The sequence below is a fragment of the Peromyscus eremicus genome, chromosome 7, assembly GCF_949786415.1.
Source record: "Peromyscus eremicus chromosome 7, PerEre_H2_v1, whole genome shotgun sequence".
Classification (NCBI taxonomy): domain Eukaryota; kingdom Metazoa; phylum Chordata; class Mammalia; order Rodentia; family Cricetidae; genus Peromyscus; species Peromyscus eremicus.
In genome coordinates this window covers 96,937,819-96,948,862 of record NC_081422.1, presented here as the reverse complement: position 1 = coordinate 96,948,862, position 11,044 = coordinate 96,937,819, and positions in this window count along the sequence as shown.

Sequence of the window (11,044 nt, the reverse complement as noted above, 5' to 3'; positions counted from 1 at the left end):
GACGTTGGGCCTGACTTCACTTCCCCACCTACAGCCCTTCTCCAGTGTCCCCCACACAAAAAGGGTAGCGTTCAACTCTGCCTCAACCCTCTTGGCTTTCTATGATGGCCTCAACTCCCTTTCTAGCCACACTTCTGACTCTTCCCCTCTGCCTCGAGCTCTTGAGTGCTTGCCCATGGTACTTACAGGCCAGCTGTTGACCCTGCACTTCTCTTTCCAGGGCAGGAGTAGCTCTGACCTAGTCAGGCCCTAAGCTCTATCCTGCCTCTAACCCTGCGGCTCCCACCGCCTCTCCCCTACCAACCCAGCCCAACCCAGCACCCAGCTGAAAGGGCTTAGATGATAACACTCTCTGACAAGTCACAGGACCCTGTCTAGCAGCTCCTGCTCACCTGATTGCAGTGTCTACCTGCTCTGCCAGGTCCTAGCTGACTCAGCTTCTTAAGTATGGATCTTGGTCACCCTGTTCATGGGCTTTTACTGAGTCTAGATACAAGGCATGATCACAGTGAACATTCCAGAGATGGCTGGACCAGAACTCAGATCTGTTGTTCTGTTTCTCTCTCTCTCTCTCTCTCTCTCTCTCTCTCTCTCTATCTCTCTCTCTCTCTCTCTCTCTCTCTCTCTCAACAGGGTCTTACTCTCTAGCCCTGGCTAATCCAGAATTTACCATGTAGACTAGACAGATCTCAAACTCATAGAGATCTGCCTGTCTCTGCCTCCTGAGAGTTGGGATTAAAAGTGTGTACTGCCATGCTTGGCTCTATACACATTTTTTTTTAAGATCTATTTTTATTTTATCTGCATTGGTGTCTCACCTGTCTGTGTGTCTGTGTGAGGGTGTCGGATTCTCTGAAACTGGAGTTACAGACAGTTGTGAGCTGCTATGTTGGTGCTGGGAATTGAACTTCAGTCCTCTGGAAGAGCAACCAGTGCTCTTTAACTGCTGAGCCATCCTCTCCAGCCCTACATATATATAGCTTTTTAAATGTAGATTTTTGAGATCAATCTCTGGGCCTCAAGCCAACTGAACTATCTTCCCAGGTCCTAATGAGCTTTTCTGTGGTTGCACAGGTCCTAGGTTCCTAGTATGTCCCTAGTCCCTTCCCCATGAGTTTCTCCTACCCAATGCCACCACCTCCCTGCAGCTCTGGTCTGACCACTTGATACCCTAATGGGGTTTCCTGGCCCAATCTGTCCCTCCCCTGTCTCTAAGCTTGCCTCAGACCAAGCTCTCCTGCTCTGAGTTTGCTGTGTCTTGTGGTGCTCTCCTGCAATTCTGTACTCTAGTCTCCAGGACTTTCCTGCTTATGTCACCTGCTGGCCCTCTGGGAGGTTCTGAAGTGGTCATCTATTCGCTGGCCACTCCTGCCGCCAGCCTCTGCCCCATGCCAGGCCTAGGCTGGAGCTAGGGCTGCCATAGGAACAAGCCAGACCTTGTCCTCAGGGCGATCACAGTCTGATGACAAACGTTTTGGAGCACCATACTACCTGTTGTTTGTTGCAGAAGCATGTGCTCTGAGGGTTGGATGGGCAAACAGGACTGTGTCCAGGAAGATGGAGCTGAGCCTTTGCAGGCTTTGGGACCATTTGTCCTTCACCCCTCACCTGCTCACACTGACTCATGATGGCATTTGTGGTGTCCTTGGTCTCTGACAGACAATTCCCTCTGAGTAAGTGTATCCAGGTAGTCCCTTTGCATGGAGCTAACCACCTGCTCTTACGCCTCCTTCTAATCACCACAGCCTTTGGACCCTTTAGATGAAGGGTCCTTCTGCTTGGTTCATTAAGTCCCTAGTCTGGTGTCTGTCTCTCAGGAACCGCTTGAGAAAACAAGGTCTCTGGCCCCCTATGTGGAGGCCGCCCCTCTGTCCCTAGGTAGACGTCTGAGAGCCCTCCATGAAGGTCACCCCCTCTAACTTCTCTGTCTCCTTTCCATATGAACTATACGGCTCAATTGCTGTTGCCTTTATGACTGTGAGCAGGTAAGCTTGTTTCCAAGCTCTAGGATTTCAGGGCAGCAGAGGGTACAGTACTTATAGTGAAGCCCCATTGACCAGGTGACAGGGCCCAGGCCTGAGTGTCCACAGGAGCTGAGCTTCACATGACTGAGTTCCATTTCATCTGCTGGAATTCCCATGGGATTGTTCCAAGGTATAGAGTGTACAGGTGAGCCTCACTCTCTGTACTCAGCAGTTGTCCACTGTGGCCATGCTTAGAAGCCTGGTCTAAGAGGCTGACCCTGGGACAGATGTCTCAGCAGTTAAGAGCACGTACTGCTCTCACAGAGGACCTGAGTTTGGTTCCCAGCACCCATGTTGAGGGGTTTGCAACCATTTGTAACTACAGGTCCAGGGCCTCCAATGCCTTGTTCTAGATTCCCCGATGACCTGCACTTACATATGCACACACCCACCAACTTCCCCATATGCTGCTCTTGCTGGTTCAATTCCTAGCATGCACCTGGGAGCTCACAACCATCTGTAACTCTAGTTCCATGGATCCAAAGATTTCTTCTGGCCTCCAAAGGCACCAGGCATGCATGTGGTATGCAAACATACATGCAGGCAAAACATCCATACACATAAAGGAAAACAAACAAACAAAAATCCCACAAAACTTTTCAGGTCTTGGCTACAAAATAACCAAACCAAACCAAACCAACCAACCAACAGAAGAAGCAATGGTCAGGTCGAAAGGGCCTTGGCCTTGTGCAGCAGAGTTGTACAAACTGCAACTGGTGTATGCCCAAGGACAAGGCCATTAAGACGTTTGTCTTTCAGAATATTGTGGAGGCCGCTGCAATCAGGGACATTTCTAAAGCAAGTGTCTTTGATGCTGATGTACTTCCCAAGCTCTGTGTCAAACCACACTACCACAGGAGCTATGCCAATCATACTGAGGGGGTTAGAATTGATCTCGTGATCTCTGAAGGAATGAACACCCACCACTATCTAGACTCCTGATGTTGCCCCACGACCTCCACCAAAGCCCATGTAAGGAGCCATTTCCTAAGGGCAGAAGAAAAAATCATCTGGGAAAACAAACAAACAAACAAACAAACAAAAAAAACCAACAACAACCCACAAATCAACACATAAAATAACCCTGACTCTTCCCTACCTGAGCCCAAGCCCATTGGGGACACCTCCGTTCCCAGCAGGGCCATGTCTATCCACTTCCTGTACCCTCACACAAGCTACCAAGGCTTTTCTGAACTGTTCTAGTCTCTGGGCTGAGTAGCTATGTTGGTACAGTGCCTGCCTAGCATGCATAAGGCCCTGGGATTAATCCTCAGAATTTCATAAAATAGCTATGGCAGCACAGGCCTATAATCCCAGTATGTGGGAGGCAGAGCAAGATCAGAAATTCAAGGTCATCCTTAGCTACATAGAGAATTGGGAGCTAACCCAGGCTACACAAGACCCTGTTTTAGAAAAGAAATACATGAAAATAAAAACAGAATATTTCCAGTCTCTTGTGAGACTTCTCACTTTTAACTTGACCATCACTGGGGAGGTTCATCCACAGACTTAGGGCTCAGGGCAGGCATGCCCTCCACAAGGCCTTTGCAGACACCCCTAAGTTAAGTTAAGCAAAACATGCTTTCTCTGAGCTCCAACAGTGAGTGGCAGCTCCTTTCATACTTCATACCTGTTCTCACTTCCTGCCTGTTCACACTTCCTGCCTGTTCATACTTCATGCCTGTTCTGTCTTGGGGGTGGGGAGGAAGGACTCAGGGTGACTCTGTGGTGTCTCCAGGGCTAGGTAGGTTGACTTGCTCCATAGACATTGGACAAGCCAACTGTCTTCGTGAAAATTCCTTTTGTTATAAGTTTATGTTAAGAGGAAGTTTCTTTGGAAAAAGTCTTCAGTGACGACGGGGAGCTGGCCTAACCCAGCTCCAGGATTCACTTGCTTTTCCATCCTTGTTCTAGGTCCTCCCCAGGGTGAGGGGGGCAGAACCATCTGGAAATTTCTGGTTTTAAAATGCCATTCTTTGCACACTCACATTGAGAAATCTCAGGGAAGGAGCTAGAGATATGGTTCAGGGGTAGAGGGCTTGCATGAGGCCTTGGAATCAGTCTCCATCCTAGGGGAATGAGAAAAGAACAAAGAAAGAGAGAGAGAGAGAGAGAGAGAGAGAGAGAAGGAGGGAAGGAGAGAGGGGGAAGGGAGGGAAGGAGGGAGAGAGGAAGGAAGGAAGGAAGGAAGGAAGGAAGGAAGGAAGGAAGGAAGGAAGGAAGGAAGGAAGAAGAAAAACCAGGCTGGAAAGATGGCTCAGGGGTAAACCAGAGTTCAGTTCTCAGCATCTACATGAGGCAGCTCACAAGGGATTCTAGATCCAGCTCTAGTGAATCCAACACTAGTAGAGAATAACCTTTTTGTACACTGTGAGGATGTGTCTTTACCAAGGCACCTTTTGATTGGTTTAATAAAAGAGCTGACTGGCCGGTAGCTAGGCAGGAGATATAGGCGGGACAACCAGACACAGAGGATGCTGGGAAGAAGGGCGGAGTCTTAAGAGACCACAGAGAGAAGCAAGATGGTACTGCCATGTGGCAGGGGGTAGATAAGAAATGGGTTAATTTAAGTTATATGAGCTAGCTAAAAACAAGTCTAAGCTATCGGGTGAGCATTTATAATTAATATTAAGTCTCTGTGCATTTATTGGGGAGCCAGCGGTCCAGATGAAAAGCTCCACCTACACAACACTTTCCTCTAGATTCTGTGGGCACCTGCTCTCACATGTGCATACCCCTCTACCATTACATGTATATCTAATTGTTAAAATGAGATAAATCTCCAACAATAAAAATTAAAATTAATGTTTGATATAATAAAACATTCTGCTTTAAATCGCAGGGGAGAAACCTGAGATCCACAGTGAGGAAGACAATTAAGAAGATGGAGTTCACATTTCAAAGCTCAGGCTAGAGATGACTGGCAGACGATGGAGAAGGCCAAGAAAACTCCTAGGAGCAAGAATTTGTTGCTTTAGGCAGACCAAGTTGACCATTGCCTGAGTGCATGCATGCATGCATGAGTGTGCCAGGGGCTGTGTGGTCCTCACAGATGATTGCAGTGTTGGCAAAGCATTCTCGGGTTCTTACAAAAGCTCCAAGAGCCCACATTGCACAGCTGAGGAAACAGGCTCAAAGTCACACACTGAATAGTGCAGCCAGGACCTCATCTCCTATGACATCAGATGTGTACCCTTGGGGTTTTCCTCCCACTTCAGCGTGGGCTTCGAGGCCTCTCCTGAGCAATCACTAGGGAAAGGGGCGAGCACTTGCCTGGCAGGGAGAGAGAGGGGGAGAGGGGACTCTGCCAGGGATCAACTCCAGACTCATTTCTCTACCAGCTCTTGTCATAAAATAGCTTGCCTCAGTGAGCATTGCATATGAACTTGGGCTGTTTGAAATTGTGCCATCCTTACTTTAGGGTTGAATTATGATCCTATCGATGATCAGCTTAGTCTGTGACTGGGGCTAAAGGGCCTAGGGCATGGGAATCATGATCTAGACGCAGACAGAGAGCCTTTGACCTGGGACTTGGAGATCAGGTAGGAGACTGGTTTACCTCCCGTTAGCTCTCTGCCATGAGCAAGGTAGTGCCTTGTTTTCTAACTCTGGGCGCTTTCTTCCCAGGATCCTGGCCAGCTGTTACACTGATTTCTTATGAGCAAGGCCTTACCTTTCCAGAACTTGAGGTCTAGATGTAGATGATTTGCAAAGATGGCTTCAGTACTCCACTACTGTTATGTGCAGGCCCCTGGGAATCTGCCTCTGTCACTTCTACAAAGACGTGGAGTCTTTTGAATTTGAACTTGCCTCAACTTGCATGAACCATAAAAGTTCAGCAGGACGGTCATCAGCGGGCATGACGGCTTTTGCTTTGATCCTCCTTCAACCTGCCTCTTTCAAGCTGCAGGTGAACCTGAGAGTCTGTGAAGCAGACAGGCACCATGACAGTCAAGGCTCACATGACAGACTATCGCCAAAACCAAGAGTTACATAAAAGAATAAGGCCATCTTGGGCTTTTTATACTTAGGATAGCCACCAAAAAACACAGTCATACTAGTGACCCCAGGAGAAATCAGCAGACTCTTCCTGCTGAGCCCAGCCCTAACCCTGTAGTCATGGAATTGTGAGTAAATACAGTGTTACCTTCCCCCCCACCCCCCCTGGTTTTTTGAGACAGGATTTCCCTGTGTAGTTTTGGTGCCTGTCCTGGAACTCACTCTGTAGAACAGGCTGGCCTCGAACTCACAAAGATCTGCCTGCCTCTGCCTCCTGAGTGCTGGGATTAAAGGCGTGTGCCACCACCGCCCAGCAATACAGTGTTACTTTAATCAGTTTACCAATTACTTCAGAGTGGCATGCTAGGCAGCAATAGAAAATGGCGACAGGGCAGTTCCTACGGGCAGTAGACTGGATTACTTCTCAAAACCACATATTCAAGACCTAAACCCTTTTACCTGTGAATGTTACTCATTTGGAAATAAACTTTGAAGATAAAATCAAATTCAGATGAGGTCTGAGCTAGGGTTGTAGCTAAGTGTGTAGAGTATTGTGCCCGGCATGCAGACAGCCTGGGCTCTATGTCCAGCACCACATAAACCCACCTGTAATCCCAATATTCAGGAGGTGGAGACCTGAGGAGCAAAAGTGATCCTCCTGCCTCTTAATTACTAAGATTACAGGAGTGCACCCTATGCCTAGCTTCTATGAGTTATTTTGTGTCTTTTTTTGTTTGTTTGTTTGTTTACATTTTCCTTGTTTTTAGACAGCATCTCATGAAACCCAGACTGGCCTTGAACTGGATGTGTAGCTGAGGATGATCTTGAACTTTTAATCCTCCCGCCTCCATCTTCTGATGGAGAATGCGCTGGAGAATGAGCCTAGGACTTCATGCACGCTAGGCCAGCACTCTAACTGAGCTACATCCCTAGCCCCATGTGGCCTGTTTATACTGCTTAATATGTCACAGACGTTTTTTCCATGTCTGAAACCGAATCTGTTTATCAGCACATATTTATTGGATATATCATGCAGGAAGATAACAGTGAAAAGACTGTAGTTGTGGCCTCAGACTCCGTGAAACTGAAGACTTAGCCAGCAGCATAGACATTAAGCAAATCCTTACAAACACCAACAGCTTTTCATTCTCTCAAGTTCTGAGCGGATTTTTGGATTGTGAAAATGAAGAGACTCCTCACACATCCCTCCCTCAGATCTTCTAAGATGACCGTCCCACATCTGTTAACCCCTGCAAACACTGATACCCATGTCACTGTCTTGTGCTGTGGAATATTAGCTTAAGGTGTGTTACCTTTGTTTATGCTGGGGAATATTTGTTTAATGATGCAAAGATGGGTTGTATTCTTTTATGTTGCATTTGTTTAACTCTGTGAAGCTGTGTTACTGTGCCTGCCTAAAACACCTGATTGGTCTAATAAAGAGCTGAATGGCCAATAGCTAGGCAGGAGAGGGGTAGGCGGGGCTGCCAGGCAGAGAGAATAAATAGGAGGAGAAATCTAGGCTCAGGAGAAAGAAAGAGGAGGGAAAAAAGGAGAAGGAGAGGAGGATGCCAGGGACCAGCCACTGAGCCACACAACCAGTCATGGAGTAAGAAGGGAAGAAAGACATATGTAGATTAAAGTTAAAAAGCCCAGAGGCAAAATGTAGAAGAAGAGAAATGGGTTAATTTAAGTTAGGAAAGCTGGCTAGAAACAAGCCAAGCTAAGGCTGGACATTCACAAGTAAGACTACATCTTTGTGCATTTATTAGGGAGCTGGATGGCAGGCCCCCAAAGATCAAAGAGTAAAACAAAACAACAACAAAAAAAACAACTACAGCCTTCCCTTCAGTGCAGTCCTATTTTCCCACTGACTCTTTATGTTCCAACCTCCAATTCTGTGGCTCAGGCTCTACTTGGTTGTCATGTCTGCTTCTCCATCTATTCAGTTTCCTCAAGGTCTCAGTCAACTTGGCTGGGGCCATGATGAAATCACCATTAATAAAGGCTCTGTGATGTGGTGGGGATTTGGTCCCTTAAAAAGAACCCAGGTCTAACCGGGGCACAGCAGGTCCTGGCTTGAAGGGCCATCCCCAGCCAAAGTCTGGCCTTTGCTGCCTCTGCTGATCTGAATCCTTGAAGGGTGAGGCAGAGTCCTCTTCTTTGAGCACACTGGCTGGCAGAGCAGTAAACACCTTCTTGGTGGATTCATTTTCCAGCTCTGATAAGGCTGGTGTGGAAGACATAAAGCCTAGAGCCCAGAAGCCAGAAGTCAGAGAATTCACACTGCACGGGGACAGAACCGGGGGTCCATTCTAGAGGCGGCAGGACCTTGGCCCCAACTCTCTCCAGTGTCCTTCTGTGTCATTGCCTTTGTGTTGTAGCTGGAATGTTAACTATGAGAGTCAAAGGCCAGCTTGACATGATGGGGACAAAGGGTGGAGAGGCAGGGGGGCTTTCCTTGTCCCCAAGGGAGACAATGGGAAACTTTTTTCCTATTTGTCCTTAATAAACAGTCACATATGTCTAGCTGGAAGGTAAAGAGGTGCCCTGCTGTGGGGTAGCAGCTGCTTTGTGGTCTCATATAGCCCAGGCTGGCTATCAAACTTGCTGTGTAGTTGAAAATGACCTTGAACTTCTGATTTTCCTGCCTTTATTTACCTTCCAGGTAGGAGATCACAGGCATGTGCCACCACACCCAGTTTAGATTTGAAAGTTATTAATAAAATGAAGCTGCAAGAGAGTCTGGTGGATTTTCTTCGAGAATAATGATAACAAAATCAGAAAAATAGTAATAAAGACCATGTCTCCATGGATTGAACATTTGCTCTATTCCAGAATTCATGCTAAAACATGAAGTTCTCAACCTATGGGTCTTGGCCCCTGGGGGGGTCCCATATCCGATATCCTGCATATCAGATATTTACATTACAATTCATAACAGTAGCAAAATTACAATGATGAAATAGCAATGAAATAATTTTATGGTTGGAGGTCACCACAACATGAGGTACTGTATTAAAGGGTTGCAGTGTTAGGAAGGTTGAGAACCTCCTTGCTAAAGGGTCTTCATATAGTCTCTCACAGGCCTTCTCTATGATGGCCCCAGAATTCAGATTAATCATCCTGCTTTTAAAGGGGGCTCAGGGAGCCTATCTCCCTATTATACTCTAAAATTTACATTGATTTGTTGTGCATGTGTGTGTGAAAAGTTTAAGAAGCCCTAGCCTAGAGTGACTGACTGCCATCCTCTGTCTTCAGTCCCCATGTCTATCAAATGGAAGCAAGAAAACCCAGGTTGCAGTGCTGTATCCCACCAGAGCACTCAGCATAGCATAGCATAGCATAGCATAGCATAGCATAGCATAGCACAGCACAGCACAGCACAGCACAGCACAGCAGACAGATGGACTCGAGAAGTACACAGCTAGGCTGTATCTTCTTGTTCCTCCAGGCTGCAGCACCTCCTAAGCCACCATCTGAACCCAGTGACAATGTCCAATGGTGCTGTGAAACCCACTTTGCAGCCCCAGTGCTGCAGACACCAACCAACCAAACTCTGGCCTGACTGCAACACCTGGGTTTTTCCCAAGCCTTTCCCAGTAGACCTTCAGTCCCAGCATGTGGGCTGGTCATGGTGACCTACTTGTCAAGAATGCATATGGCTGTCTGCTTCTGGTGTTGAGTCAGGACCCAGGAGCTCTGAGGTTATTCCTGTCTAACCTGACCCTGCCTTGCTTTGTGCTCCCTGCAGCTGGTAGAAGGGGGTGAGTTTGGTGCCTGCTTGCTCAGAGCTATGTTGGGGGTACTACTTGGAAAAATGTGTGTGTGTGTGTGTGTGTGTGTGTGTGTGTGTGAATTCCATCTCATCTACCTGCTTGTCACTCACTGAAGATGTTGGTGTTTGCTCAGAGCACTCACCCCCATAAAATTTATTTTAAAAAGAATATGTATGTGCACATGCCACCAAAGGAGCATGACACCTGCAGTTCAACCCTCAATGCCACCAAAGGAGCATGATGGTATACACCTGTAATTCTAGCACTTGAGAGGTGGAGGTGAGAGGATCACAAGTTCAAGGTCATCTTCCTTGATAACATAGCCAACCCAAGGCTGGTCCCAGGAGCCATCTACCCCCCTCTCTGCCCTTTGATTTCAGAGGTTCTGTTTCCAGAGATGCAGGGAAAGGAGCTCCACACTTGAGGGTTACAGGATGATCTGGGGAGCCTGCATGCACGGCAGCTCTGATGCCTTTATTCATATTCTGAACTTAGGACCTTAGTACCAGAAGGTAAACCTGAGAAGGAGTATTTGGTCCCACCCCACTTCTGGCCTGCACCCAGAGGAATTCCAGGGCTGGCAGAGCCAGGCAGAAGTGGCTCCAGGCAGGAACAGCTCTCTTGGGGGTGGAGGGACCTGCCGTTCCCACGGCTGGGCTGGCCTAGGCTCACATGGCTGTCAATGCCTGGGCCTGACTCAGGGGCTAGCCATCCTGTGGGGCCAGTTCTGGGCTCACACACCCACAGCTGCCTGTTCATACGCTCCTTTTGGTTCAGCCCAGGCCCTGGGGCTCAGCTTCTCCTTCTCTGACCTGTGACTCCACCCACAAAGTCCCTGTCATTCTCTCACCTCCAGGAATGACAGGGGTCTGGTCAGTGGGGAGGGGCTTGCGACCTCTGATCAAAATATCCCCAGGGACTACTGTCTGGACCTTGCTCAGGGCCACACGTGGCTGCAGTGCAGACAGGGAGTGTATCTCTGCACAGTTATGTCATCTCAGCTGAGGCTCCTTCTCAGCCAAGCAGAGCCCAAATGAATGTCCACGGACAAAGGGACCCTCAGCCTGGGAATGCCACTCTCTTCTCCCTTCTGCTCATGTGGGAACACAAAAGAAACTGAAGAGGGGAAATGATACTGCTGTAGGAGATGATATTCAAGGGAAAAGCATTCCTAGGCAAAGGAATAGCATGAGAGGTTTAGAGCTGAGGACCACCATGAACTGGGGCCTTCCAAGTATTATT